The sequence below is a fragment of the Pinus tabuliformis genome, chromosome Q (genome assembly GCF_031772625.1).
Source record: "Pinus tabuliformis cultivar Carrire ecotype Pingquan chromosome Q, CPIR1, whole genome shotgun sequence".
NCBI lineage: Eukaryota > Viridiplantae > Streptophyta > Pinopsida > Pinales > Pinaceae > Pinus > Pinus tabuliformis.
In genome coordinates this window covers 366,854,455-366,866,310 of record NC_142296.1, presented here as the reverse complement: position 1 = coordinate 366,866,310, position 11,856 = coordinate 366,854,455, and the positions used below count along the sequence as shown (strand labels likewise).

The 11,856-nt window shown below is 37.5% G+C and overlaps 1 long non-coding RNA gene across 3 annotated transcripts in view; it reads right to left on the bottom strand.

The window, feature by feature from the left end:
• Positions 1–1,552: 1,552 nt before the first annotated feature.
• The window catches only part of LOC149219689 (uncharacterized), an 82,504-nt gene continuing 72,200 nt past the window's right edge, over positions 1,553–11,856 (bottom strand). For 2 of the 3 annotated variants that reach the window (XR_016249250.1, XR_016249249.1), the window contains exons 2-5: positions 2,931–3,024; positions 2,289–2,390; positions 1,917–1,985; positions 1,553–1,722 (exon numbers count right to left, since the gene is read on the bottom strand). This is a non-coding gene — a long non-coding RNA (uncharacterized LOC149219689). The remainder of the gene's footprint in view (positions 1,723–1,916; positions 1,986–2,288; positions 2,391–2,930; positions 3,025–11,856) is intronic. The other variant, XR_016249251.1, reaches the window with a different exon arrangement.

The window sequence follows — 11,856 nt, the reverse complement described above, 5'->3', positions numbered from 1 at the left end:
AAAAAAACTCCTTATTGCTCAAAAAAAATACAATTCACCTTATTACTCCACAAACAATAAATAAAAAGCCACCAGATCTCTCCAAAATACAAATTTCCTTATTTCTCCACAAAATTTACAAACAAAAGAAAAATCCTTCTCTCCAGCAAAGACTTCTTCCCTTCTTATATTTAACTTTAAACTTCCAAATAAAAAACTTTTTAAGAGGCTGAATTTTTTGTTTCAGGTTGTCCTCCACGCTAGCTTCTTGCTGGTTTAGGTTGTCTTCTGCTGGCTTCACGCTGGCTTTGCTGGCTTCCTTTGCTCGTTTCACGCTGACAAACAAAAGTGTCGGGTTACTTCATAAACATACGTCCAGGTTGTTCCTCCTTGTGTACAATAAGGGATTAGAGGATTGTAATATGCGCTTGATGGGTTTCAAAAGTAGTGTGTATACCGCCAAGCTGCACAATTGATTTTGATGGCAATAACAACAACAGTGTAACATTTGCAATCTCGCTGTATATTTTGTGTATATTCATCCGTCCCTTGATGATTCATCACCATTAGCATCAATGGGCCCTAGACCGGCAATATCTGTGAAGTGGGTATTTTCAACGACATTAATCCAGAGAGCCCACAGGTAGAGTTATTATATTCGCTCATGCAGAGCCGAAATATTTATGTTGTGTATATATCCAAGAAATTGAGTATATTCCATAATAAGTTTCTTCATACAAGAAGATCAGCTGTCACAGCACTCCACTGCAATTCAGATCAATATTCAGCCATTACGCAGCTTGGATGGGAGACATAGGAGAGATTTCGGCAGACGAATCAAAATCTGCTGCGGATGCAGAAATCCCGTGATTGATTGTCAATCCAACAAACGAATGGCTGGCAACAGGCGAATTGGCCAAAAAAAATCGTTTTCATGAATTGTTATGGCTTAGCACACGTCTGTCTTCGTTCCGTAAAGGCCTACACCGTAAGCCTCCTCTGTGACAGGCTTCAGTCAGAGATCGGTCGCATCGACTAGCTCCATTATTTCGTCAGCTGGCTGCACCTGCCCCAATCATTCGCTGAACAATTCAATGGATTTTTCCAAAAACTTGTAGAGCTAGAATCTCCTCTTCACATCACCTGCAGCATTACTGGAGCTCTGATACCACAATAATGGCAAAAGTGTCCTCAGACACATAATTTTATTAATCAAAAAAACAATTACATAATTGATTTTGCAAGAGTTTACACCCGAACAACCAAACACTCTTGCAATGAGCTATTTATAAGCTCCATGTCCTAACTACCTCTAATTATGGATCACTTATTAAATAACAAGTGTCCATTTACATTAAATGCTATTCAAACCAACTAGCTAACTAATCTCCTAAAATAGAGCCTAAGATACGACACATTTGGAGAGTCATATCTTGTTACAACAATATACTAATTTCTAATTGTCTCCATTAAATAATTAATCATTCTAGAATAATAATTATTAATTTAATTTCTTAAATTAATAATTATTTTATTTCAATTTTATAACCTATGATAATAAATTATTTTTGGATCATCTAACACTTTCTAGCCGCAACACCGACTTGGTCTAAGAAATCAGTTGTTTCATCTTGTTCGATGATTTGAGGGGATGGTATAATAGTTAACAGCTTACAAATGTAGATTCCACTGGTTGTATTGACATGCATACCATCTTTTACCAGAGCAATTTTTCTCCATCATCTGCAGAAATTTATCAGCCATGGGATTGGTTAGGGATATCACACGATCTTATGGAGAAACATCTTGAAAGGAATCCTAATTAGAAATGTAAACTAACAAACTCTTTTTCATAATCAATCATAGAATGTTGTTTTCCAGAATTACGAAGGAAAAATGCAAATAGAACTATGCACAGTAGCTTCCAATCTACATACCTTAAGTGATTAGTCACTGATACAAGAAACTTAATTCCTCCTTTCCCTCTACTAGAACTTGATCAGTATCTGCCAAGAAAAAGGTTAGGAACATTAAAGATCTGTGTATACTATGTGCTAGATGAAAATCTACACCTTAATTCATATTTGTGCGCATCTTTGAGCACATGCATGTCTCTGTATGTGTATGTTGAGAAAGAGAAAATCTAACAATTCATTCTTCCAAGACTAGATATTAGAAGACAGACGAGAGGCAGAAGAGGTGTTGAAACTTTTAGGTTTAAAATTAAAAATTATGGCTACCTAAAATGTAAAGGCTGTGTAAGCTTCACTCTCAACTCTGTGGCACAAACTTCAGAATGTTAAACTTACATAATACAGCCTTCAGATATAATATAATTTTATCTTCTAAAACACATTGTTGCAGTTTGAGCCAGTAGTAAGTAGAAGTCAACAAGAACATTGCCGGACAACCTGACAACAACATCAAAGGTTTTAACTTTTAAGGGAAGCTAAGTGTACTGGAACATGAAAGAGACAACACAAGCCAATAAAACCAAGGATCCCTGCTGATTTCTGATGTGAACAGCCTTGATTTATCTTTGATAGCAAAATCCCCAACGTAGTAGCTCACTTTACTGACCAGTAACATTCAGCAAAGATCATATAATCAAGCTTTCTTCTCTAAAAGTAGACTTCAGAAGGCCTGTCAAATTTATAAGTTTTGGTTTATAGATATAGTAAGAAAATGTTCTCTTCACCATTATAGCATTATTTATAAATTTTGACAACAAAAATTCATGAAGATTTTGTAAATAACGGTACAAATGCATATTCAGTGCTGAGGCAGTTGGTGGAAGAAAGCCATTATTATGAACTGCAAGCTCTAATGGACCAGGACAACAGTGATCAGACATCTCAAGAAACAGTTTTAGAAGAATACCCTCAACCTGAACCAATATTAGAGTGTGTATAGTACACATCTGAGTAGGAATCGGTGAGCAGCAAACCTACCTAAGAAGACACTGCCATCATGGAGGATGCGCTGTTGACAGGGCGAAGACATCATGACATGCAGGTGCTGCTCAAATCATATTCAATTGGCTGCCTGCAATAATTACAAGAAAACAATATCATTTGAATGTATGAAGCCAGACATCAGTGATAATAGCAGACAGTTCCAACAACTTTAATGACAGGATATGGAGGTTATACAAGCATCTGGAAGGAATAATGACAAGAGATCATCAAGTCACTTAAATGACAGAAGAGAGATGGTGTAAGGTTGCTCACCAAACTTCAATTGAATAGGAAGGAAGAAACATCTTCCATGGACAGACAGAAGGGAGCAGCATTATATGAGAAGAACGGCCCTTGTGGACTAGCTCAAGATTAAACTAATCTTGCCTGCAATGAGAATTGGGGAAGACAGGTGGTATGGACCTCAATATGGAGCAGGAAAATGAAGTACAGTTTCTCTCCAGACTCCATCCAATCCCAGTGAAAAATTATGCGGAAGGAAGGAACTAAGTCCACCAGGAAGGTCAATCTGCCTTCTGAAGCAACAGATTAACAGAAAAGGCAAGGCAGGGAAGGAACAGTCAAGCAATCAGTACCATCCAAAGGGATCAAGAGACAGATGACCAAAAACACCCCATTTCTTTGAAAGGGTCAAGCCCCACAGCTCTGCATTCATATCTCACCACCTTGTGATTGTAGGCGAAAGAAGTGAAGAACCTATGCATATCAGGGCAGAACAGACAGCTACATCAGCTGAGGGAAACATGGAGGCCTCCTCCAATTTCCCCCCTTCAGATCCAAAGCACAGTGCAGTAGAAGCGTATTCAGAGCATCCATTGCCTCAGAAATTAGAATGGGCCATTTAGGACATAGTGGGGGGAGTCGTCAAAGATAATACTGGTAGGATGAAAGAAGTTGGTGAGAAGGTAGCCGTTCGGGATCAGATTTTACAAAAAAAGATTGACGAGGGCAACCAAAAGTGGGAACTGTTCTTTAGGACGATGAAAGAGATGCAGGCATCAATCCAGAAGCTGAGCTCAGGCAACAAGGAGGGTTTCAAGATCAGCTTATTGCCACTGAACTCAATGTGGCAGAAAGCAAGATCATGACTGACTTTATTCTCACTAGAAATGGGGTCAACTGGTCACTCATAATGAGGAAGTGAGTCATTGACCTGAGAGACATGCCCAGCAGAAGCCCAGAAGACAGTACAACTCAGAAGTAACCGTGTTACACACAGTTTTTTGTTTGTTTGATCATGAACACTTTTAATTTTTCCATTAGTCTAAACAATATACCCTTAATCTTTTTAGCTCTAGTTTACCGGGAGAATGATCAACACCCTGCTAACATGTCCTGGCTTAAGATAGGAATCACATGGCCGTAGTGTGGATATGGACAGACTTTGACGTTTGTTTGGCTAGAAGCTGGTGGAATGTATAATATGGTGGAAAGACCATACTATACTTTTTGAAGATCAAGGATGGACCCCAGGACTAGATTGAAAATCTTCCGAGTTTCGATCTCTACTCCTGACAATGTAATTGTGTTCAAGTATTGAGGGGTTTTTGCAGTGCATCATATTAGATATCATTTTTTGAGATTCAACTGCATTAAGTAAGTCGTTCATCTATGACCATTTCCATGAGGTAGTCGTAATTGACTAATTTCTCATGATTTTTGAATAGTCCACTTAGCACTCATTGCATCGGGTGATGCTCACAAGGGTGAAGAAGTGGGATTGAAATTTGAAACTAGTGAAATGAATCACATAGCGTCAATCATCGCTTCCAGGGTTTGCACCCGGTAACCAAGACTTCCTAGGAGGTCACCCATCCTAGATCGCAGGGAGAACTCCACGGTTAAGCATGCTTGAGCCATAGGCGATCTGTGATGGGTGACCTCCCGGGAAGTCCTCGTTACCGGGTGCAAGCCCCGGAAGGTATGATTGACGCTATGTGATTCATTTCACTAGTTTCAATCCCACTTCTTCACCCCTATGAGCATCACCTGATGCAATGAGTGCTAAGTGGACTATTCAAAAATCATGAGAAATTAGTCAGTTACAACTACCTCTCATGGAAATGGTCATAGATGAATGACTTACTTAACGCAATTGAATCCCAAAAAGTGATATCTAATGTAATTGTGGTTCTACACTGATATAATCCTTATTTGTTTCCTCTTAGCCTTCGATGTGACCTTATCTTCTATTTTTGCTCAAAAGAAGGAAATTTAGTACTCAGCTCTTGGGTGGCCTCTTGAATAGTAAGAGCTTTGCTGCCAGGTAGTGGACCAAGCTCCTCACATTTTCAGGAGAAACTTCATTTATTTGGTTAGTTTTGAGAAAATGCTAGAAATACACACACAGACATATATATTGTTTTGTTTGAATAAGTAAAACATTCAAATGTGTAACCTTGAGGGTTATCTCAATCAGTTGGTACCACTGTTGCCAAGATACTGCCAGTGATCAGGCACACTATCCAGGTCCACAATTCGATTACCATGGCGTTAAGCATAATAAGTCTACACTGCATGTTTTACACTAGGTATCATCCTTAGAATGGCTGGAAGTGCACGGAAGTTTCCTGAAGATTTTTTCCAGGGAAAAAAACAGTAAAACACGTAAATTTTCTTGGGTTCTCACAAAAGTCTTTTTGAAATACACACACAAACATATACATTGTTTTGTTTGAATGAGTAAAACCATTCAAACACGTAACCCTGAGGGTTATCTCAATCAGTTGGTACCACTGTTCCCAAGACATTGCCGGTAATCAGGCACACTGTGCAGGTCCACGATTCGATCACCATCGAGTTAGGCACACCAAGTCTACACTGCATGTTTTACACTAGGTATCATCCTTAGAATGGGTGGAAGTGCACAGAAGTTTCCCGAAGATTTATTTCCAGGGAAAAAAAACCAGTAAAACACATAAATTTTCTTGGATTCTCACCATAGTTGTCTTTTTGAAATATGCATCTTGTATTTACCTTAATTTTTCATTAAAAAAATAGAAAAGGAAAAAACCCTAGAGAGGACAAGAGCTTGTGTTGTGGTCCACTAGTCCTTTTTCCACATTTACTAGTTGTACCCTCTGATTAGCTAGTGGTCACACTTCCTACCACAGGACTTCAAAGAGCCCTTAAAGACTCAAACTGAGCCCAAGGACAAAATCATTTGAACCAAATTCATAGTAACTCGATATCTAGTGAAGAACCTCCAAACAAAGTTATCATAACTGGACCGATCAACCCCAAAAATATGAAAGAAAAAAAAATGGACCCAATCAACCAAAAAACACATAAAATATTCAAATTTTGAGAAAAAAAACACATATATTCACATGCAATCACATGAATCGAAGCCATTATACACATATATGCAAAGTTTCTCATATATATAGCAAAGGTGCATATAACCAAAATTACATCAACAGGACAGCTCTAAATGGCCTCTAGAGTCCAAAAATATCATGCTACAACAAATAACTACATATCATCAAAATCATTGCCCATATTGAGATCCTCATCATCAATACCACCATCTAAGCTTTAAAATAAGAGAAAAAAGCTTAACATGCCAAATCAATGATTTTGCTCAAGTGAAAGGAACATTTTTACTAGGGTCATGACAAAGGACTTCAACAATCAATGCCACGAACATCGAGTTATATAGAAGGATTGGTACTATTGATTAAATGCTAGTTCCATACCCTAATACATGACAAAATCCAATGGAAACAATACAATCATGCCAATGCTAAAATCCTGAAAACTGTTAAGTCCGTTGAATGTTGAATGGGATCTAAAAATCCAATGAGGTTGGAACCACTGTCAAACATCCTAAAACATTTAATGGTAATGTTAACATTATCCTTTATCTTTTATTTTCATCTTGTGACCCCTCTTCCAGTGGGGGTACCTATATCTATTGCAACATTCTTAAACATCATTGTAAGCCCAAGGTCAAAAGTCAAAAGTGTTGCGAAATCAAGGGGGCCAGCACTTAGGGTGATTTCTCTTTACTTTGATAATTGCTTGTGAAGTTTATGTTGGCTTTCTTATTTCCTTATTATTTTATGTTCATCAAACAATTACCAAAACCATAAACAATGAAGATCGCAAATAAACAATGAACACAGAATGTAGGCTCCAAGCCAGGACAAAACCCCTCCAAGGGGTAAACCCAGAAAATTATTTTCTTCTTATAGAATCATATCAAATGAGGAATCCAAGACCCAAACAACAAGATCAAGACCTTCAACAAGACCCAAGTCATCCCTCCTCCCAAGCTCTTCCAGCAAGACAGAGTCAACTTAAGTCAACACCTTTCAAATCAGTTCCAACAACAAAATTTCAGCCTGCAACTTCAGAATTTTGGCCCTGCAGAGAGACTGTAACTTCAGCCCTGCAAATGCTTCAAGAACTTCGCACCTGCGAAGAGAATAGAGCAAATTCTATGGCAGAAAACTCGATTTTTTTTCCTTCTTTCTCTCTCTTGCTTCCAACTCCCTTTCTTCTTGAATTTCGCACTTCTTTTCTAGGAGATTGAACTTGCTTGAGTGATGATTCCAATGAGGTCGAACTGTTTCTATACATGCACATCCAAGAGGTCGAATTACCCTTTTCCAGGCCAACTTGAGGCAGGGCCGACTTGGTCTTGGAGACACATAAATTACATTTTTGACTCATAATTTTTTTTTCCAATTTTCTCTTCAAAGTCACAATGGGACTTGACTCTAGGACAATAAATTGACTTATGACAAATATTATTTTGACTTAATAAACCCTAGAAGCATGAAGAACATGCTTGACCTTGTTGACCAAATAATTTAAGCATGAAACCCATGCTTGAAAATAATATTTCTTTTTCCTCTTTTTTGATCTTTTACATAAAATATACAATAATATAAGTACAATAGCAATTATGAAGACTGAACCTAGTTACATATTCTAACACTCCCTCTTGACTAGGGAGGTATTCATAATCACATAATAGGTACATGGATATACTCTCAAACTGAAATGTTCTCAGAAGAAGAGTCGGATTGGTAAGTCATCTTTTAAGCATCGACATCATGACCAGCATTGTCAAATATCAACATAATGAGATGATTTGACTAACAAGCTCTAACTCTCCACAAGATTAGAACACAATCCTTGGAGGCACACATATACACAGATACCACAACCTCTCAAGGCACATACCCCATACGGATGTTCACAAGGAATGTCCTTCTAAGACTTATTCTTATCTTAGATTCCCAATCCTCAAAGAATATCATCCTCTTTGACCACTCTTATCTTGGATACCTTATTAGATCCTCAAAGAGTGTCGGTCCACGAAACTAGTTCCTAGATTGGATTTTCAATCCTCAAGGAGTACCAGTCTTAGATGCCTAGCCAATCCTTCATTCCCCATTCTCCCTTCATGGCCTTCACTAAATGTAAGGTTGTTAGTCCTGGCCTAGTGCATGACACATGAAGGAGAGAATATAAATGTCCAACACCACTCCTCAATTGAGGAGTTCTTTGCTCCTTATAAAGGAGATTTCTTGCTCCCTCTTAATCAAGGAGATTTCATCACAATTATATGCTTCATTCCTTGTTTCTTTCATCGGTTACCTATTCTTCTGTGTAGATCATAGTAGTAGCTGCAAGGGCTCCTTTCTCTTATCTTCATATGTGAGCTTCGACCTTCCTAGATGTTTGTGGAGCCAATCTCTTTTTCGATCTTTCTTTGAAACAAAGTTCCTACCATCAGCCTTTTACATCACTTTCCATCAATCATTATCTTCATCACCAATAGTATTCTGCCAAACCAATCAATGTAGAGTTAATCATTGCTTCCTTTGTCGATCAGAGAGAGAATATCATCGGATTCAACATGACCAACATGCTATCTTGTGACTTGCTACCTTTTCTGCTATTCATGGTGTGCATATTTTAGTCTTCGATATTTGTTAAGCCACGAATCAATGTTGTCTACTCAATCCATGTAATTGGAATTGAACTTAAGCCAAACAAATGTAGAGATATTATTTCAACTGTTATCCTCTCAATCTGAACTTCTGCAATATGCATACCAATTAGTTACCTAGTAATGATAGCCTTCAAGATGTCATGTTTTGCTACTAGCTCCCTCTGAGATCAACATCCCCTTGTATGGTTTATACAAGAATCCTTCTTCATGCTTTCTGCCTTCCAAGTGTCGATTGATGTATTTGAGGAGAGAATTAATCAACAAGCTTCAAAATATGATAATCAAAGTTGCATTAAGCTCTCTGAGAATCATGTGTTTCATGATCAGTCCAAACATATCGAGATCAAATATCACTTCATCAGAGGCAAAGTCCAGAGAGGTGTTATGAGATTGCAGTACATTTCCACGAAGGGGCAAGTGGCAAATATTCTCACTAAGCCTCTAGTGAAAGGGAAGTTTATGAAGTACAAAGACAAGATGGGGCTAGTGGAGAATCCCTTCCTTGCTAAGAGGGAGTGATGAAGCTTATGGTAGCTTCAGAAGGTCTTCCGCATAGGCTTGGTGTCTTAACATGTAGGAGATGATTTATTGTCTCTTTAGGTGCTTGCTTGATGGAGTAAGTGATTTATGTCTTCTCTCCTAAGTTTCACTAAGGAAAGTACAATAATTAAAGTCAATTGATTATTGTGGACCATTAAGTCAATTTCTAAGGATAAATAATAAAATTATTCAAGTGACTCTGAAATGATCTCAACCGTTGATCTCCTAGATCTTCAAGAAGGGAGATTAGGGTTAGGGATTAAAGCTTGATGAAGATTATAAAATAATCCTAAAGGAGAGGTGATGAAAGACAAGGAAAGAAAGTGATTTTCTCTAGAGCGAGTGGCTCAGTTAGACTGTAGCGCAGTGAAGGAAGAGTGTAGGTGGATTCGAGAGCGTTTCCAAGAGGCCAAATTGTTGAGATTGTGAGGCCAAATTGTTGAAGCAAGAAGGAGGTTGATTTGTTGGAGAGGACGATTAGCCAAGGTATAGAGGTTGTTCGAGGGGAAGACGCAGGGCCAAGTCGCTGGTGAGAGGTGGGCTGAAATTCTCCAAGTTGAATTTCTTCAGAGGCTAATTTCCAGTGGGCAAAAATTCCTAGGGTCAAATTCCTCCAGTGGGAGTTGAGTTAAAAGTTTTAGTCAATGCATATTTCCTTGTAATTTCTCTATAGGTCGAAAACCTGATTTTCTTGATATTAATTAATGAAGGAGAATCTCAGAATTGTTGTGGGTGTTTAGCTATTGTAATGTGCGATTGATCTCTCTCTGTTTTTATTTCCGCTGCATATAAATTTCTAGAAGTTAAAATACTAGTGATTTTATTTTTTAACAATTCAAAATTTATTTAATAAAATAGATTGTTGAGGATAAATAATTGTTGCGAAAAAATAATCTGTTTTGAAAATTGGCAGCGCATGGATGAATTTCCTTAAATAAAATTTCATTTCTGACAATTCTAGAATGACTTTCTAAACTTAGAAAGTCATGTCTAGCATCTCAAGTATGACTTTCCAAAAATAGTAAATCACCTTGCATCAATTGGTAATCAAGTATAGTTGATGGAAAATCACTTAACTTATCATTAATCAATCCTAATAGTTCAGTCTCGACTTAATCATCAGTATTATTAATGTTATTATTATTATCCTTTATGATATTATGATATTATTATTAAAAGAAGTTACAAGTCACCTTACCTTCAGCACCTCAATCACTTCGCACCTCTCTTGTTGATGACCCACATGGCACTTCATAACTATCTCTCTCTCTTGATGACACATTACACTCTCTCTTATGCACTCATTAAAAACATGGCATATTCCTCTTAAACTCATTAAAGGCATGTCATAAAAGATTACTCTTATGCTCTCTTTAATGCATAAGTTATTAAAGCATGCATTCCTCTCTTAATGGCATAAGTTACTAAGGCCTGCGTACCTCTCCTAAATGGCATAAGTTACTAAGGCATATGTTTCTCTCCTTAATGGTATGAGTTACACTCCCCTAAATGGCATATGTTAGTCTTCCTGAAGGCATGCATATTGCTCCTCCTTTATGACAAGAATCCGTTGCCCCTACTATATATGTGTCTCATGTCTTCTCACCTGACTACTACTTGTGTATTGTGAAAGAAGAATTTGAACTTGAGAGAGAGAGTTGGAGAGACTTAAAGAAAATTGTGAGAGAGAGAGAGACTTGGAGAGTAAGAGCAAAACTTGGTGAGCCAAGGTTGATTCAATGCTTTAGTGTTTCAGTGTTGATCCAGTTGAAGAGAAGGTTGATTCAGTGTTTGCATCTGTTGTTGCTACCAATGATCTTCATACTACAACTTGTTCATATTTGGGTGATCTTACTCATTCTCTTGATCTCTCATTGTACTTTATATCTTTGTTGAACAATTGATATCTAAGTGAATAAGAATTTGGTTGGGTTTTCCCCTTGTGAGTTTTGCCCTGGTCATTGGACCTAAATTCTCTATGCCTCATTTTGTTCTTGGTTGTCTTCAATTGTGGATTTGTTTTATGTTCTATCTACAATTGTTTAACTAATATTGCAGCAAAAAGAAGTTTTATGGAATAAGTAATTGTTTCAGCATAGAACATCGGAATTTCAACATGGTATCAGAGCTTTGGTGAAGACAATCCCAAGAAGATAAGAGTTATCACTCCTTTTGCAAGAATTTTACTTCAAAGAGATCTCACTTGCTGTTGAACTTTTTTGCCCAAGAACATAAGAGCTATCACTCCTTTGCAGAAATTTCATTTCAAAGAGATCTTACTTGTTGTTGCAATCTTACTTGTTGCTCCTTTGAAGACTTACTTGCTGCTGAAATCTTACTTGTTGCTCCTTTGAAGATCTATCTTCTTGTTGAAATATTACTTGTTGCTCC